The following is a 20,922-nucleotide window of genomic DNA, read 5'->3' on the forward strand; positions in this document are numbered from 1 at the left end:
ATCCTCTAGCAATTAAAAAATGCGCTTGCAGCATGAGGAATCTTCCCGGTTGGATGAGGTCGTAGTCAGGTGAACGGCCATCATGTTGGTCATTTTATTTACGGCTAAATTATTATTAATAAATTGTACTAATATTATGATTGGGTGTGGGCGGGCATTCACAAAAGTTTATGTTATTACAAAAAAAAAATTGGAGGAAATTTTGCTTTGACAAAAGGGCACTTAAGGGGCAAAGGAGCAGGTGCTCAAGTGAACCGGTTCTTTCGGACAATTCGATCAAATAAACCAGCTGAAAAAAAATGGTTCACCGGTTCTTTTGCGCTCGATGTAATGCCGTCATTGGCGATGATTGCCCTTCATTCAAGCCTTTGGTTTACCCACGCTTATAATATTAGCACAGAATCAGTTCAGAATCAATCACCAAAAGAATCAGTTCGGTTCAGATGCGCTCTGTGTCAGTCTGCTTCGCGCTGAATCACGCATGCGCAGTAACATCAGCTCATCGGTTCTCGAATCGGACGCGTCCGACAGAAACGGTTCTCGGTTCAGTGCATGAATAAATGTCGAAATAATTATTATTTATTATTGTTCTGCGTAGTTTGAAGAGAAACATTTTGGATCTTTATCCCGAATATATATATATTTTTAATCAGGAAGAGGCTGGGGGGTCAAATGGGGGGTCAAGGCATTTTTTGGCAGGGTCTTGAGACCCCCCAAGACCCCCCCTGGCGCCGCCGGTGGCTCTAACCCTAATCAAACACGCATGAGTTTGCTAATCAGTGTCTTTAGGATCATTAGTAAATCACAGGCAGGTGTGTTTAATTGGAGTCTGCGCTAAACTCTGCAGGAAACTCGCGAGCCAGATTTGAGGATCACTGCTATAACAGGAAGAAGAAGCTCCTGCGTATCAACTACCAAAGTCATCTCTGTTTATCGAGCTTGGCATGAATGTATTTGAGAGTAACTGGGGTAAAACCTTAAGCTTCTTCGGTGTTTTCGTCGCGGCGTTCGCCGCTGTTTTTTACTATCTTGAGAATTCAGAGATCGACGAGACTTTCCTAACCTGAATAATTTGTCACACTGCGCATGCGTGAAATGCGTAAAAAAAAAAAACATCTGATTTACTAATAATTTATTTTGGAGCTGCATTTCTTTTTTTTTTTCTTTTTTTTTGTAATAAGCTTTTGATATTTAAACATACCACTGCATATATTTTTTTAATTATATATATTTTTTTAATTATTATAACACTAGACAGAAACTTAGACATCATATAAGTGATTTATTTGAGCACTAGAAAAATAAAATAACAATAATTTGAGTAATAATAATAATAATAATAATATTTAACTTTGTTTGAGCTGATTTGCACTCAAACAGATAGTAATCATGCAGATACATTCACATTCGACATAAAACACACTCTCACATATATAAAATCTGTTGAAAAATAAAACAAACAAAGAAAAAGGCGATCGTTATAAGTTCCTCCTCCATCAGCTGACAGGTGCGTCAGAGCACGTCACGAGCTGTCACCAGAGAGCGCCAGATTTCAAATATACTATCTTTCGCCTATCTTTCATTCATTCTTTTTTTCCGGTGGATTGTCTCATTCTGTTTGTGACACTGTATGCTGCAAAACCATGCTGTTTTTTTTTTTTTTACTACCAAGACGCAGTTTCTGACCGTGACGCAACGATCCCGACCTCTATATATTTGTAAACACTGACACGTGCGAGTTTGGGGCGTTCAGGACGCCCGCCTTCTTGTGCTGGCTAACAAAGCTTAAATTTAGACAGCTAGTTTCTGTAAAGAATGGCTTCAACTTAGCTAAGCTAATGTTTTCTGTAGAGAATTCGTCCCCTAGCTAGCTACATGTTTGAGCAACACTGATACATGTATATAAAAGTGGCATTATTTTAATGGGTCTTTTATGTGAATACTACAAAAATGCAATAACACAGCACTATAGGTTATACTTTCCAGTTGTGTTTCAATCCGCAAAGGTATTTCTGTCTGAACATTGTGTAATAATATTTTCAAATCTGCCATCATAGGTTAGACAGTCTGTTATTCTGCACGTCTGTCAAGAGGACAGCGCAATGCCAAACAACAAGACTCTCAGGGCCGGTTTCAATCAAAGAGACAATGACTTGTCAACACGGCGCATCTGCTGAAACTTCGCAGAACAGGTGAGCTTTCACAAATAATAATGAGGTAAGTTTTCCAAAGGAGATATGAAGGAGAGACAAGTCAGTGCAAAACATGACAGGCCCACTGTACGCCACTAATAGCTTATTTTCCTAAGGAAAACCACAACTAATCCATTTCTGCTCAATCATAAATATGTGGATTACTGGAGATTAGCTCATGCCTGGGTTAGCCGAGATGGGTGTCATTTTTTCTTGTGATACATTCCACTGCCACGCCACTTGTCTTTGGCCCGGACTCAGGATATCAGTCTCTTTTGCCAAGATTTAATGGAATTTCCCTGCCATCTAGAGCAATCTGTCTGGATCCAGATGGATTCGCCCATTTCATTAACGTTCAACTTGTGCGGAGACCACCTTGAGCAACCAAAAAATTAGCACATGAACGATTGGGTAGCAGAAATTACCAGCCACCCTGAGATTTGATGGGAGAAATTGATTGAGCGACCAGAGATTTTCATACATAAACATACATTAAAAGGAATGAGATAAATAGCAATAAAATGGAAGACTGCAATGTGATATTCTTTTTTTAACCAAATGGTAGATAAATAAGCACACAGTGACATAATTTCAGTGTCCCAAGTCTGTTTTATGTATCATGAGACTGAACTGTTTCTTAATTTGTTTGCCGGACGTAAGGTGTAAATGAAGTAATTAAGTATTAATACATGCAGTGATTAGAGAAAAGGAACCTGTTGTCGAATTCAAATTGACAAATAGTTTGATACTCTGCATGGAAAAAAACACACCTCACAGTAATGTTCAAAATTAATATTAAAGATGAAATGCTGTTTTGGCAGGAGTACAGATGATGGAATTTATTGATTTACTGTTGCTGTATCCGTAGCATACACAATAATACTTCAGAGCCAGAGGTTAACAACATACATCTAAAAACATAGATGTTTGGAAAAATTCCAATGTGATTTCTGTTCATAAATGTCTGTCACAGTAAAGTCATACAAACATATTTCATGATAATACTAAACAAATTAAAACAAGACAAAAAGTAATCTGTAAAACTGCTTTTGAAGAAGACATGAAATACTTGGGGTCTGATCAAATCTTTTAAACAAGACTGAAGCATATTTTATATTTTGCAAATGGACAACATTAACTCAGTTGCAAGCTAAAGATTTTTTATGATTATTGCAACCCAAAATGACCAAATTTATAGCTTCTTTGCTCAGAAGTTGGGATGCTATTATTTATTTGCATCATTTTTGTGTTGTTTAGCAGTGAGAACACAAATAATCATTATGTGATTGTGTAATTAGTGCCAGTGGCAGTAGAAGAACAACTGCCTGTAAATATTTTAGAGCATCATAACCAAATATGCAATAAGCAAGCAAATACCATTTTTCAGTTACTGACATAAATGATTTGAGGGCAATTATGGCTGCTGCATTCTGAACACAACAAACATGAAAAACTGCATTAAAGCGACATTAAAGACACAAATAAACACAAACTTACAAGTTAGAGGAGAATCAGTAATGCTATTTAGTCTATAAATTAGAAAGTTTAGAAAACGTGGCCTTATTTGTATGATTTTCAAGATCAAGAGCAAGATTCCAGATGCACTGAAAAAAATGTAGAAACTATTTAATTAAGTACAAAGTAACAAGTACCAAACTAAATTAAATCTGACATTTTGATGTTGAAAGACTAAAACAGCATGCCCTTGTAAATCATTTTTCAATAATCTGTTTCAGTCACTAATTCAAATGTAGCACTTTACACAATTAAAATAATAATAATAATAATGGTAGCACATGTACATACTATGTACTTATTATAGTAATTACAATAAATAGGTACTAACCCTGAACCTACCCTTAAACCTAACCCTACCCCGTGTAGTTACCTTGTATTACCAGAACTTTCTTAGATAAATACACTGTAAGTACACCATAAGTACATGTTAGTACACGTACTGTAAAATAATGTGCAACATAATAATAATGGAGAACTAAGACAATTAATTTGCAGATTTGTTGAATCTTTTAATTATCCCTTCCAACATAGAAACCTCCATGCAGTTACTCAAGATGATACCTCAGTTTCCAATCTATCCCACAATCCCATTTGTCTAGCACACCTACAGTCTTATCCCAGCTGCTGCTAGCTCAGAGGCTCTGATTAAATGTCAACTCAGAGCAACTTTGAGGAGTGTCCAGGTTAACCTCGGGCCACCTAACAAGCGGACACATAATAAGAAGATTCTGCTGGCCCCTGCCTTCCATGATGCCCTGATTCTGAAGGGCCGGTCTGTGACAACTAAATGGTTTAACGCTCTGCTGTTTACACTATATTTCTTCATCAGCTCTGGCCAGAGGCTTTTCGAAAAGCTTTCTTGAAATAGGGAGCGCTTTATATTACCTGTCCAGCAGGTATTTTTTCTTCTCTTTTGTATTTTTAGATCTTCCATGAGGTGTTTTTGCAAACCTCACTCTATGCTTATAAATATAGGCAACCTAAGCAAGTTCAACTGCACTATGTATCTTTATTACAGCTTAAACTTGCTTAGGGTGGAAAAAAATCCCATGTGCAATGAGACGTAACTAAAGGACATATTTACATGCTTCTTACAAGAGCACCATCTGCTCAGATGCTCTTATGTTTTGATCATAATGTATTTACCCTGAAGTGTGTAGGACTGTGCCAGTGAGATCAGGTGGGCTTTAACTCAGGCTGTGATGGAGCAAAAGGTCAATATGCCAGTCTATGGATCACACCATATGGTACTGAACGGCAGGGGAAGATGATCTTGTGGCTGAGCCTTTTCTCATCAAGCCAGTGAAAGTATGTTTAACAGAGCTGTTGCGTAACTCGCTTTATTTTACTTTTTGGAGAGTTGACAGATCTTCCCCAGCTGACGTCTCAGTCCTATCTGAAAAGTTCCTCGCTGTTTTGTCTACTGTGCATGAAAAAGAAGAAAAAAAAGTTGAAATATAATTTGTTCAATTTTTAATGTATCTTTCAACTCCTAAACTATTGTCATTTCTACCACACAAGCAATGGCTATAGTTGAAATCGCATTTCGGAATAAAATAGCAAACTTCTTTGTTTACCAGTGGCTGTGTATGTCAAATACACGCAGTTAATTATTTATTTATTTGCAAAATTGTAAAGCTTGATTGGAAAGATGCACAATAAACCTTTGATTCATCTTTGTTTTCTTGAATTTGATGGTTGCAACACACGCCAAAATAATTGAGATGGAGGCAAAATACAAGTGAAAAGGTTATACTATATCCCATTTTAAACAGTTTTGAAGCAGTTCACAGTAAGCAGGTGACTTGGTAATAGGTCAGGGTCTAGGATCATTTTTGGGTATAAATGAAGCATCTCAGTCTTTGCAAAGCTGGGCTCATCACTGTGTGCCAAATTTCATGAGAAAAGTGTCAAACAAATGAAAAATTACATTTCGCAATGCAAAATTGCAAAGATTTTAGGTACCACATGTAATATTGTAAAAGGTCCAGGGAATCTAGAGAAATCACATTACAATTTTGCTAGCAAAACATTAATAATTAGTATCCTTAATTCCCCAAAAATTTGCAAAAACATTAATAATTAGTATCCTTAATTCCCAAAACATTTGCAAAAAAACATTGCAATAAAAAGAAAAATTGATGTTGGAAATGTGAAAGTTGTATATAAGTGTTGTAATATAAGTATTTTTATATATTACTTTTGTCAATTAAAAAAAAAAAGTTAAAGAGAATGAACAAATCACAAATTCTTGCATTTTATTTCATTTAAAAAAAAAAACAACTTAGCTGGAATTGGGGTTGTAAATATATTAACTTTGAAAAAAATATTGTGTAAAGATAGAATTAAATAACTCATTCTATTGAAATTTAACTTATATTTCCACAAAAAAAAAATATTAAAGGGATAGTTCACTCTCAAATTAAATTTTTATATGTTTTAGCTTACCTCAAGGACATCCAAGATGTAGGTTTCTTTGTTTCCTCAGTATTTCCCATTTGGATATTTTTAGGTCCAACCGTTCTTGTCTGTGACTCACATTATGGATGTCTATGGACACCACCTCAAAGAGCATACACAGGGGAGTCAAAATTAAACAATTCCCCATCGTAAGTACACATTGATGACCTAAGACACAAAACCAGCGGTTTGTGTAAGAAAACGAACAGTATTTATATAGTTTTTACCTCCTGTACACAACCACGTCCAACTGATCTGAGTGCACGAGTGCTTCCCGATGTGACGTGCGAGCGTGCTCGGGCTTTATTCTGTGCAAGCGCGGAAAGCCCCGGATGTGATCTCTCGCGCACGCACAACACTCATTGTTTACCACATGCTACGCCACCAATCTGCACTTTATGAAATATAATGCAGTAATTGTAATGAATTAATTTGTTTATAATGCACCCTATAATCGTTGCAATTATAATAAAAATACAACACATTACTCACTCTATTGACAGCGTGCCATTGGGTCCCTCTGGCATTGGAGTCGCCTCCAGTTTATACGTGGCAAACTAAACACAACGTGCAAAACGCTGGGTCTCAACAGCGGAGAAAACTCAGGATCTTCAGTCAGGCAGGTGTGTGATGCGATACTGTCAATGTCCTCGTCGTCGTCTTGTAGTTGACGACACTTGCTAATAAAACACCACCAATTTTGAAGAGATCTCTGTCTCTGAGGCTTGAAGACGTGATGCTGCAGCGGGTCATCAATGCCGGAACCGCTGGCACAATCAGAACTCGTAACGCATTTCTGAAGGAGGGACTTTATAGAACAAGGATATCATCAGCATGTTTTTATGACTGTGAAAACAGCGGTATACAGATAGGTGAATTGTGTGAAAAATACTGTTTTTTTACACATGAAACACGAACACATTAGATTGCACACTGTAAACACAATCAAAGCTTCAAAAAAGCACGAAAAATGAGACCTTTAATTTCTGTTTTAATGTATTTGCGAGCAAAAGAGCATAATTTTTAACAACTAACAACAACAACAAAAACTTACAGAGCATAAACTTTTAAACTGTATTGTACATTTTGGGATTGTCTTAATGTTGCATTTATGATGCCTTAAAAACTGCCAACTGTATGTAGGCAGCTGACTAGGTTTAGGAACAGAGCCCTGGAGTTACCTATAAATCTGTGGCCCAAAACTTCCTCCTCGACTTCTACTCCACTTTTAACACAATCAACCCACTCTGACTGCTTAACATACTATTATCCATGATCATCCATCCATCCTTATGCCAGTGGCCTCTGAATTTCCTGTTGAATAGGTCACAGACTGTCAGGATGGCTAATCAATCATCCCTCAGACTGACCATGGGTACTGAAAGCCTCAGGGTTTTGTCCTCTACTCCCTGCTTATCTCACTTTTCACCTATGATGGAACTTATCAGAATTACAGATGCACGGCTTTCTCTACTTTCTCTATACTTCACTATGACACAAATTGTTTTACCATAAAAATTGAGCACTAGCAAGGGCAACAATTGTAGGCTAGTCCATTAAAACACAGCTACTACACAGCTACTAGTCCATTAAAACTCCAGTCTTCATTGTCACACAATCATTTCCTTCGTTGTTCTTCATAAATCATTTCAATATGCTGATTTCCAAATCCAATTCAATATGCTGATTCTCCAAAAAATAAACAAAATAAAATAACAAATTCTGAAAACACTGATTAATATTTTTGTGAAAACCATATTAATTTTGTTCAGTATTATGTGGGGAATAAAACACTTAAAAGATCAGCATTTATTTTAAATTGACTTTTTTTACTTTATAAATGTCTTCACTGTTACTTTTGATGAATTGTGATGAATGAAGGTATTAATATATTTTATTATTATTATTTCATTATTATTTATATTATTTATTATTATCAGTGTTACTGACCTCAAAATGTTGTATGCTAGTGTACATAATCAAAAATGCAAAGACTGTAAATTCTCAGAGCAAGGAAGTTCACAGTTGAACGGTGGCCAACGATTTAATCACTATTAGTCTTCTTGACAACATCCATAACCATCTGGTCCAGAATATCTGATGCTAGAGTCTAGCGCAACGGGAAGAGAGTGTTCGGCAGAAAATCCAAGATGCAAACCTCCTTCAGTACATTTTGTTCCCTCCCATTCTCCTTCCCATCAGTTTTTCAGCTTCTGCCTTCTGGAAAATTCTACAGGTCGCTTTCCTCAAAGAACTGCTGTGTAATAAACAGCTTCTTCCCCCCTGCAATCAGGGTGCTTAACTCCCAGTATTAGTCGCTAATGACCTCATCAGAGCTGCTGTTCATTGTTTCACACACTGATGTGTCATTTATCTACTGTATTTATTGGTCTACTTACTTGCACTCTTGCCTCGGCACCGTACAAGTCTGTTTCCCTCCTTCCACTGCACACTATCGCCCACAATATGGCAATAAAAAAAACATGAATGCTGAATTTTGGATGTTGTTTGGGTGTATGTGTGAGAAACATGGTCCTCCAAATGTCTCCTCAGCTAAATGGGTTCCTGCCAGATAGCTAGTTGGAACAGACAGATAGAATTAGCTACTAATTTAAGACAATCAAAATATCACTACTGCAAAGAGAGATGCTCACTTATAATCTTCAATTGGATGAGTGTTACGCATTGTGATACTGAACTTAAATTGAAATTTTACAGCTGTTCAAACTCTCAGTGTGGATTCCCATCAAGAAAACAAACAGTGGTGATGCATGGGCTTATTAATGGTAGCTGTGCCATGGAAATAAACAAACAAGTTTTTCCTAATGCTCGTTTCTGATAGGACTTAATGTGCTGCGATTCAAATACATGAAATAAAAATGTCAAGCTTAACCTCTCAACTCAGATGCCAGAGACGGCTGAAATGTAATGTTAAAAAAGTTTGTCCTTTTAATCACAAAAAGGATGCAAATATACACTGACCACCTAAAATATTTGAGCATTTAAGCAAACTTCTTGGAACTTCATGTTAGAATTCATATTTGCAATTATGTTTAATGAATTGGTCCCAATGTGATTTGGCGAGATGAAGGTGCCTTCTAAGAAAGCAGACATGAAGACATAATATCACATCCATGAACCCACAAATTCAAGTTCTGTATTATGCATAACTAAATAAATATTTATAACTATATTTTTTATTTATTTCTAGAGTCACAAGTTGAAAATAAAATATTACATTAAACCATAAATAAATAAAACAGCTTAAATCAACAAAGGATACATTTATATCCTTAGAAATCAAAGGCAACTTATACAATAAAATATTACAAAAAATATAATATTTATATTTCACCATATTTCAGACCCAGCTAAGTTTAACAAACAAAAAGTGAGAATACTTTTCATCTTCATTTTGGATAGTACATTTATTGTGCTAATTCAGTCAAACTTTGTTTTGTGAAATGTGTAGCTTGAAGTGTTTCTTTTTCTTTAAAATAGATGACACTTAGTTTGATATTCTGTATCTATTTCAACGACTTTCATCATTTACCTGTGTGGAGTAAGTTTGACATTCTCTCGAGGCCCCCTATAAAAGTTACTTAGCTAAAGCAAAGTTATTTAGTTGTTTTTCATAAGCTTACACTTTCAGTGCAAGTGGCAGATCCTTTGCACACTGGATAAAAAAAATAAAAAATAAATATTACATCTTGCAAATACTTTTTCTCATCCAGCAGAATTTCACTAGAGAGAGGAACATACAACAGTTCTCTCTCAGAAGTGAACTTTGATTCCAAACCTTTGAAATGAACAAAGTGAGAGAATGCTCAGGATGATACGAGTTGTTTTAATTCACGTCAGCAATTTTTCTATTTGAAATATGCCCTAAAAAGTTTGCCAGTAAAACATTAAATGTGCTCAAGTGCTACACACTTTTGTAAAAACAGTAAACTTGATTTTCTTTATCAGTCATCAGTTAACACATGAATGCATTATTTCATCGGTGCATGTCTGTGGACACAACTACATTTCACCAAATACAACATGTTCCTGGATCAACGTCCTTGTTGATCCTGGAACAACATTTCAATCAGCCAATCACTATTGAGATATACATTTTCAGGAAATTTCTGTTTTAGGCTTACAATCAGGGTTAGGTGCTTCTACATCCTTGTTAATCTTTTCCCACTGATTTTAGGAATAAATTATGGGTATGATTATGTTTAGTGGTAGGGATTGGGTTAACTCTATATTTTTGGACAATAATGTTGATCCAGGAACATGGCTTACTCGGCTAAATCATGGTGACCACAGAGCCACCTGTGGCTTTGGTTTTATAAAAAAACTACAACATCTAAGAAAAGAAACATTGATTTCTGTGTAAACTGCAAAAGACACATACTGCAGTTCTGGGTTTCAGCAATTTTAGTACAATTTTTTTTACAGATACAGATACAGATACAGCTATATTAATGGTTACGCAAATGACAAAGCTTTAAAGGTAAGTTTAAATTGAACATGTATTCTATACTAAGTAATGTTGTATTAATGACAAATCAAAAATACGAGTCCTCTATTCATAACGATACTTTCTCTGATGAAACACCACTACTGTTTGCTTTAATTTAGGAAAAGATGAAAATAAACACTCTTACTTTTAATCAAACTTGTGTCATTATTAATCAAACTTGTGTCATTATTAAAACTTGTATGAAAAAAAAAGTTTCAAGTTCTAATTCATTAAGTCCGAAGATCCCAGCATAACACAGGTAAAACAAGACTGAAATTTACTATATGGCTGACAAATCTGACAGGCAATTTAAACATTCCAGATCAGAAATATCTAAGAAATAATGGTTTACCCTTAATAAGTTGATGGAACTTTGTAACTTTGCAGCCAATTATTCCTGAACTAAACTTCCGTCAAACATGTCTCTGCAATTTGAAGGTCTCAGAGTTTCAAAGGATAAGAAAGAGAAAATAGTTTATTTTTCAACTTTTGTCTGTCAGTGTGAAACTTTATTTCAATACATTTTCAATTACACAGTACAACACAGTGTTATACCTCATGTAAGTTTCCCAGCATTAATTATATATCCCAGCATATGTCCAGGTGGCTCCTAGTTTTATGAACACATTGTTTAATCTGGATTAAAGAGGATGTATATATATATTAAAGTTCCAAGTCTGGCTAATAGAGTTGTGAATAGACAGTGTTATCTTCAATAGGCACTAGATAATTGGTGTTTCTCTTTGCCTTGCATAAAATTACTCATTTGTTTACATTGGTCCAGAAGGAAGAAAATGCAGGAGCTATGAAAAATGCCTGATAAATTCTCTGCCTTGATTCTCTATCTTCCTCCACCAGACACAGGAAGAAAAGGAAAGCAAATTAAACAGAGAGTGACAAAGGGTGGAAGAGAGAGAAAAATGTAGAGTATGTGTGTGTGCCAGGGGGTCGAAGTTTGGGTAGTTAGCAAGTTAACTACATATAATATAAATTCCTCTTCTTTAAAGTACGAAATCATAGAGATCACTGACTCTAACCCAGATGTATTGCATCCAGAAAAGAACAGCATAAAGAGTGCCATTATACATTTTTGCCCATTTCTTACTATTTTAAAAGTCATACTGCTTGACATTTCTTATACTGTTAGAAAATTGAGTTTTCCATTTGCATGCAATTAAAAAAAAAAAAAAATAGGCTACTGGAACCATTTCATGCTGATACTATCTTTCTAATTATTTGAAATCTCAATTTTTCCTTAAATGATTTGTGCACTCGGTTTTCAATCTACCAGTTAATGTATGCATTTCCATTACTGGTAACATTTGTGACCATTAAGAAGCAGAACTGGGTACAGTAATTGACGCTTCATACATTCCCTCCACGAATCATATACAGATGCAAATTATACAGCTGGTATTGGCTTAACCATAAGTGCGATGCTCCCGATTACATAACAGGACCCTGCTAGACTGCATTGTTTAGGAGTATTAGAGATGTGGCCTATGAGTGGGGTTTGGCAGTTGTTTCACTGTCATGAACTGGCTTAATCTTCTCTTACTTGTCCCAGATTAATCCTGATAAGGCTGACATTATCATCTCTCTGACACAGAACACTGCAGGAAACTAGTTTGCTCACATGGAAGGAAGCCCACAGGGACTTATGGAGATCCCCCACAGCATTACCTGAAAGGGCAACTTAGCAAAGAGAGTTAAAGCGCTGTATGATACTGATGAGCCAATCATTGTTTCCATGTTAAGTTATGTCTTAATAGAAAAAAAAAAAAAAAAATTATAGACTGCTTTAAACTAATGACAAAGCATTAACATTACATAAAAACAACATAAAATCACGAAACAATAGGGTATTGATAGAGTGCATATATGTTGCAACACTTGACTTAAAATGATCCATAAAAGTCTCTAAGTCCAGCTGCTTAATAAAGAAAAGAAAATCACACTGTTCAAGGTCATGTGATGGTCTCATGTTAGAAAACAAGGAGCCCGGAGGTGTGCCGTGCTCTGACAAACACATTCGATTAATTATCTTCTATAATTTAGAAGCCAAAAGCTGTTTGATGTAGCGTGGCAGATTGATGTAATACAGGCAAAGTGTAGCAGCCACGGCTGTTCTTAATAAAGCTAACGTAGGCCCCTCTCATTTTAATAGCAACTTCAAAGGCAGCATCAAGAACTTTTTAATAGTAGACAAATTACTGAGGGGCAATTATTACCCCCCCATCCTGACAGATGTTCTATTTGCCAGACAATAAGAGCTTTAAAGGTGCTGTAGGGAACTTTTGTAAAAAAAATATTTTTTACATATTTGTTAAACCTGTCATTAAGTCCTGACAGTAGAATATGAGACAGATAATCTGTGAAAAAAATCAAGCTCCTCTGGCTCCTCCCAGTGGTCCTATTGCCATTTGCAGAAACTCCATCGCTCCCGGTAAAAAATAACCAATCAGAGCTGCGGTCCGTAACTTAAGTTTTTTTTGTGTTCAAAATGTAGAAAAATGTATATGATAAGCGAGTACACCATGAATCCATTTTCCAAACCATGTTTTTAGCTTGTCCTGAATCACTAGGGTGGACCTATAATAAGTGTTTATATTCGGACTATTTTAGATTGCTTCGGGGATACCGCGGCGGAGTAACCCAGTACCTTTGTGATTCTTCATAGACATAAACAGAGAGAAGTAGTTCCGGCTACGATGTTCTTCCGCAAGACGCAAGCAGTTCTGTTTATTAACCGCTAGAGCGTCAAAAGTTCCCTACAGCAGCTTTAAGTACTGCTACAATTACAGCAAGATTAGGAAATAACACACGGGCCATTTGGAGTGACCACTTGTGGTCAGGTCAGGACGAGGAAACGGACTGCCAGGTACTCATGGATATGTATTCAGCCTGTGATGATTGAGCAGGACAAGCACAAAAGAGATCTGACAGGGCGATGGAAAGCCATAGTGTCAGCAGTTCCCCTGCTGCAAAATGACATGCAGTAGCGATAAGTAAAAATTTAGACACTTTTCAGGCAACTGCACAGTTTGATGGGATCAAAAAATAAGCCAGTTTTCGCTTTAAGTGGAGAGTAAATTCAAAGACCCCCTTGAAATGCCTGCCCCCTGAAGTGTCTCAATCGAATCTGGCTTCCCGGAACAGTGCACCAGTAGTCGGGTGCTGCACTCTCTCCTTCATACCCCCTGGACCAAACTGTTCGAGAGCTGTCACTGGTCTAAGAGATAACCGACTCACTAAGACCTCTCTTTTATGTGAATGTCAAAGGCCACATGCTAAGGCTAGTATGAGCTACTGGAATCTGCAAATAACCCCTTCCTCCACAGTGATTGTAGATGGAGACCTCGCCATCTTTTAACCCACACTAGGACAAAGCAGGGCCACTGACACTTCTGCAGTGTCATTCTGCAAGTTTTAGGACACAGTAACCCCTGCTGGCTCCTTTCCTTTCAACTTTATATTGAAGCATCCTGGTTTAAAGTTGGCACTTAATCATTTCCTCTGGATGCAGCAGCAGCAGGCTTCTGCAACCATCGATCACTGCTCTTATCACATTAAACCCAGGTTACCGACGTCAAGCTGCATGGATCTCTAGGTTCTGGCATGTGTCATTTTACTCTGTTCTTTTGTCACAGCTATTAAACAATCGGGCCACCAGAGAGGAGCTCTGACTCTAAATGTCGCACTTATTATTTTAATGTAAAGTCCTGGTGCTTGACCAATCACAGAATATAGACACTTGCTCAAAGACGGAGATAATCTCTGAGACTATTTTTGGCAGGTGCGCCAGCGCCCCCAAAAAAGACCAGAGCACCCCTATAGCATAAAAAAATATAAAATAAAATAAAAACATTTGACTAATTACACATGCATAACTTGTGCAATGAAAAACAACGATCAATGACCTGATTTACAGTCGCACACTTCATAATGTCACAGCATTTTATTTTAAAAATGGATCGGTTCCTTGAGCCATCTAGGCTTGCTCCTGGCTAAAGATTTTTCTAGTCCACTAGTTGCACATTTATATTAAATTGAATCTTACAAAACCATCCTTTAATTTAGGCATTTATGCGTATTCTAGCCTATTGTACACAAAAAGCTTGCTGCAAAGCACTGGCAAAAGTATTGATTAAGAATGTTTCGGGGGAAAAAGAAGACATTTTAATTATTTATTAATAAATTCGAGATTTCTCCTTCAATATGGGCTGCAAAGATGTAAAATGCCAAAGCTGACTCGCCATCTCCTCAACAGTAATGGACATTTCTCAACAGAAATGTAAATTTTCATACAGACTATATAATTAGTGAAGTGATGCCAGTATGTCAGAGAGCATGGTGGCCGATGGCTGATATAAAGCCAATAGACCTATAATGTAAATATAATAAATGACACATGTATAACAACTACTGCAAATAAACGTATATGTATTTTTACATAAGCATGTGCTTAAATAATTATAAAGTAAATGTCAATAATTTGGAAAGGAATCAATTTGAAATAATAATTTGAATAGGAACCTTTTGATTTTGTATTTTTTACACATTAAAAGGCTTTTGAAAAAGAAAATTAAAACTCATGTCAAACCCAATCTCATGTCATTGTTTTACGAGTTGACGATTTCATATAAATGTGTATGATTTTTAGAAAGAAATAAACATGAAGGCCCATTCTTAAAGGGTTAGTTCACCCAAAAAAGAAAATTATGTCATTAATAGGGCTTGGGCACCGCGTTGCATTCTGGGATGTGGCGGCCATGTTGATGACCTCACGAATGTAAACATACTGCAAGTCGAATGAGAAGAAGTTGGGAGAAAGAAAAAAATGTTAAAATCACGAAAAGGTTGTGGGATTTACAGGGATACGCGAAATAGGGTACCAGGGACCGTTATGTGGACAAAATCGGAACTATTAACGGTTTGGATCCATATGAAATTCCCAACAAAGAGTAGAGCACCGACGACGATTTGCTGCAGCACTTTTGCAGCTACATTGTTTTTTTGTTTTTTTTTGTGAGCACCTACACTTCAGAACAGTTCTGATGCTACAAGTCATTGGAGTCTCATGTGCAGTTCACAAATGGATGGGTTCAGGAGCTGCAGATCATAAAGCAAACAGTGGGAATACAGTAATCCGGACAAAGGTAAACTGTGCTCCACCTAGCGCTGTCAACCCTCCCATTTTTTTTTTTTTTCGGGATTCTCACGTATTTGAGCTCTTTTCCCGATGTCTTCCCGTTTTAGTATTTTCCTGTAAAATATCCCATTACCCCTTCCATCGGACCTGTCTGTTTTTTGTTGTCAGCAGAGGGATAGCAACAGAAAGATGAATGTTGAAATTGTCCCGTATTCTGGATGAGTAATCTGGGAAATTTCCCTTATTTTCAATTTTCAGTGTTGACTTAGGCTATATAAATTAATTATGCTTGGTCTCCATGGCCGTGCCTCCAAGCTGGAAAGCAGTGGAAAGTGAATCCATTTTCATTTTTTTGTTTCATAACGATTATCCGTTTGCGCTTTTACATCCCACAATACAGCAACAGTTTACCATGGTTGAAATTTATTTTGAATTAATCAAATTAAGACACATGGCTGAGAGGGAGTACGTCAAAACACTGCACAGTAGTCCGAGTTGCAGTAAAGGAGACCATCATCATGGTGGCCACGCCAAGTAATGACGTCACGACACCCAAGCCCTATTACTCACCCCCATGTCGTTCCAAACCTGTAACATGTGTTGCTGTCTCTGCAGGTCTGAGAGCTCTCACATTTCATCAAAAAAAAAATACCTTAATTTGTGTTCCAAAGATGAACAAAGGTCTTCTGAGTTTCGAACAAAAAGAATAAATAATTGTAATAGACAGAATTTTCATGTTAGGTTGAATTATCCCTTTAACCTCACCCCATCAATGAGGCATGAGCAGATCATAGAAAAACATGCAAATGAGATTTTACAAATACATACGAATTAGCCACTAGTTGACAAAGCATAAAATAGTTACACATTTTAGAGAAGAGATTGGTAAATCTGTGTGGACTGGGAATAATATTTTCTCAAAGACCAGGTACGATTGATTTAAATACAGTACATAGTGTAAATGACATGAATATAATATTGCACTAAATTGCAGATAGCACAGCATAATTTGAAATTAAAGGCCGTGTTGCAAGGTTAATTTTTTAATGAATTTGTGCAATTTGCTTGTTGGTAATACACATTTAAACTGTTATCCATTGTATTTTATGTTGTTGGGTATCACAAAACGGAATATAATACGAAAAAGTAGGTACTATCTTGCAGCGGTCTCCTTTCCCCCACAATGCATTGAATCACGTCACGTTGGGGAGAGAATTTACCAAAGCCACCTTGAGAGCATTGAGAGTAGTAGACAAGAGTATTCAGATAGTGCAGGTTATAGATAAATAGATAAATACATAGATATATATAGATAGATAGACAGACAGACAGATAGAGAGATATCGACCAACATCAACCCAAACGCACTCACTTCCCTACAGCACAAGCTTTTCAGCACAGTTTCCATGGGACAGCACCCACACACAAGCTCCTGTCAAACACAGCGACAGACACACGGCTATGTTTGCAACAACATTTTCACCGGAGGAAGAGATAAACGCTTAGAAACGTCCATATAGCTAGCATGATGCCTTCTATTTCTAGATGACAAAGACAAAATTTACCAGTACTACGACACTATGACAAAGGTTACCGTTACTTATCTGAACTAACGTCATGATCACTGCCACTAGATATAAGGAAAACAATTATTTTTTTTTTCAATCGGTGCTGCTCAATGACAGTAAAAAAATAAAATAAAATAATAATAATTATATATATGTATTTGTGTGTGTGTGTGTGTGTGTGTCGTTATTGTGCACTGCTGCTCGTAAACTAGCTCCAGTGCTCATTGCTGCGATGCTAAATGATAGCAACTCACCAGGACACTTCACCAACTCTCCACTCATTCTCCTCGTGCCATGCATTACAGGCTTTGACGGACATCAGTTCTTGGCAATTCCTCATTTGCCCTCTCACGGCTGGCTCGATCGAAAATACACTGCTGTGGGTCATCATACATGTTGGCTCTTGCCACCTCTTCCTCATCCCAGTCAGTCATTATAGTTCTGATGCTGCGTTCCAGGCAGGTTTTTGAGCTCGTAATCACTATTTCATATCACTACTAACGACTTTGTACCATTCCAGGCGAGTTACGCCAAACTTTCTGAGCGCAAGGAATTGTAACTAGATTATTTATTTTATTGCAACGTTGCATTGACTTAAAATCATTTTTTCAACGTGTACCACTTGCATAAACACTGCATCCGCAGGCAGTATTATCCGTAGGGGCTGTCATCGTTGTTTCGCGTGCTGTGTGACCTCAGAACTCGGAGTACATCGATCTAGTACGAGACACGAGTTCTAGGGGTGGGAAGTCACGGGTTTGATTGCCGTTCCAGTGCACTTTCACGGGCTTAAGGTTGGAAAAACACGGGTTACGGGTTGCCTGGAACGCGGCATCATACTAGACTGAGGCAACCTTTCCTCGACCTCTCCCCAACATGACGTCATCACAGAGTTGCTTAAAAAAAACGTTAATACCAAAAACTTAAAAAAATAGGTATTTAAGCCCATTTTTGAGACATTTTAAAAATGATATACATATCTTGAGTGATTTATGTACCCATTAATCGAAAGTGGTGGTTAACCTGCAACATGGCCTTTAAGTATTTAAAGATGCTTGCTCATGCTTGTTCACGCATTTTAGGCTATGCACACAAGAAGATCAAAAGCTGAATTTACCAAAGTTTGTGAGATTTGTGACAGTAAATGTTTATTGGGTATTCATGTTTAAAACGCATATTTGCTGAATGCAGACAGTGTATGAATTAAGAATATGGTATATGTGTGCCTGCACTTAGGCTTCAACAGACAAACTCAGCCTGACACTGATTACTGAAAATTTCCAAATTGGCTGATAACATCAACCTTAATGATTTAGTAGTGAATGACTATTTGTAAGATTAGTCTCACAATCTTTGTTTGTGTCAAGAATGTTTATTTTTTAAGTGCTGTTGTCTTGCTCAGTGGCCGTTTACTCTCAAGCAATCAAAAAACAAAAAAACAAAAAACAAACAAGCCAAACAATCTCCAATCTCAATCAAACCAATAAATATTTCTCTGCTGTGGAACACCAAACTGCTGAAATTATGAGCTACAACATCTTTGCCAATATATGGCAACACATATAAACAAATCAAATAAAAAGAAGTTCCATAAAATGATTAAAGGAATAAAGCAATATCACATGGACAAGAATGCTGTTGCACTGAAGAATGAATGAGGCTCCACATTCGGTCAGCTGCTTTTATACATTCCAATAAGAACAATGTTAAATTATACTTGTATGTTTATACACATTATGGAATTTATTTATTTATTTATTTTCATATTAAATAAGGAGAAAAAGTTTGTCAGATATTAAACTTAACACTCTGCTATTGACCTAACACTGCTATTAAAAACATAAAAATAAATGTTATACAGCACATATGCTGCTAATGCTATAATAATAATAATAATAATAATTCTATAATAAATTATAGAAATGTAGATGTTTACAAGGACGCAGTTCTTTTCTGAAAGCCTCACAAAACATTACAGTTTTACATTTTTACAAAAAAAAAGAAAAGAAAACAAAGACAGCCTTCGCAAAAAAAAATTAAAAAATCAAATCTACGTGTATTTGTAAAAATTGCAGAGAAGACAAGGTATTTAGGTTTATTGGAAAACAAAAAGAAAAATGACAACAGACAAACGAAGCAGAATAATGCATGCTGGCATTTCCTCGACTGCTCACAATTTAGCTCACAAGCACAAGCACAGATTTATGGTTTGCCTACATTATCAGTTTTTTCTTTATATATATTAATGCAAAATAAATTAAACATGTGACAAGAAGTTGGCCCTGGTCTTTCTGATGATATATATATATATATATAAGGCGAAGTTTTAAAGAAAACTTCTTTAAAATTCATTTTTTTTAACTAAATGTATAATTAATTATTTTTTTCTATCTATAAATACTGCATATAATCTCATGAAATATGCTCGTATATAATTATAAAAAGAATTAGTAAAATATAGTATATATATATATATATATATATATATATATATATATAAAATTACAAAAATAATTACAACAAATTAAATACATATTTAAGATAATATAAACATTTGATTTAGCATGTCATTATTTCAAATGCTGTTACATAAAGTACAATTACATGCTATGACAGCCTGTAGTTTCCTTCCAGAGTAAAAATAAACTAGTTGTAGTGCTCAAAAAAATCTGATCGGTTTTACTGACATTGATTCTTAGGGAACAGCTTGAAGACATTTGCGCTGAACAGTTTTAACAAGTTGTGACCCTGTCACTCAGAGAACCCACTGTGAGTGACTCATAATCACTCTGAAGGCCCAAACGCCCATTGCTTAAATGACCCAGCTTTCTTCCATTAAATATTTCAGCTGCTAGCAGGAATGGTCAGTTTAGATATATGACATCCATCATTGGCAAGCCTCGGTTTCCACTGTTCGGAAGCATGGTAATGAATGACTATAGTATTCATGTACTATGGTATTAGCAGTACATGGCAGTATAATCTATATACATGTCCAATACAACAAAAATCAAGCACTTTCGTGTACTGAACATAGGTTTGACACAATAAAGGCTTTATTCATCATGGACAGACAATATGATGTGTGTGCAGTTTGTTATTCATCCACTTCATCTGCCATACCTTTGCTCTTTGTGTTCTGATTCCTTTGAATGTTTACTGAATGCGAAACCGCTGCAAATGATTCGAAATATAAGTCTGAATGATTCAGATGGAATAGTAAACCAATTCAGTCTCCATAACCTGTTTAAAAGATTGTATTCAAAAGAGTGATTCATTAATTCACAGATTATTTTTTTTAGCTTGTTGTAACTGCCACCTTTAGGATACGAGCCAAAACACGCTGTTTATGTGAATGTCCCCTTTAAATGAAAATGAGTTGATGATCCCGCCTCCCTTTCCAGAAGAGTTTGGAGCTTCAAGAGCTCAGCTCGCGGGCATACCGGTGTTACAGTTTAACTGGTGGTGACAGCATTACTGACCTCACATTGCTTCCAAATGCAATTTGTACCTTAGCATTCC

This window comes from Carassius gibelio, chromosome B11, assembly GCF_023724105.1.
Source record: "Carassius gibelio isolate Cgi1373 ecotype wild population from Czech Republic chromosome B11, carGib1.2-hapl.c, whole genome shotgun sequence".
Taxonomy (NCBI): Eukaryota; Metazoa; Chordata; class Actinopteri; order Cypriniformes; family Cyprinidae; genus Carassius; species Carassius gibelio.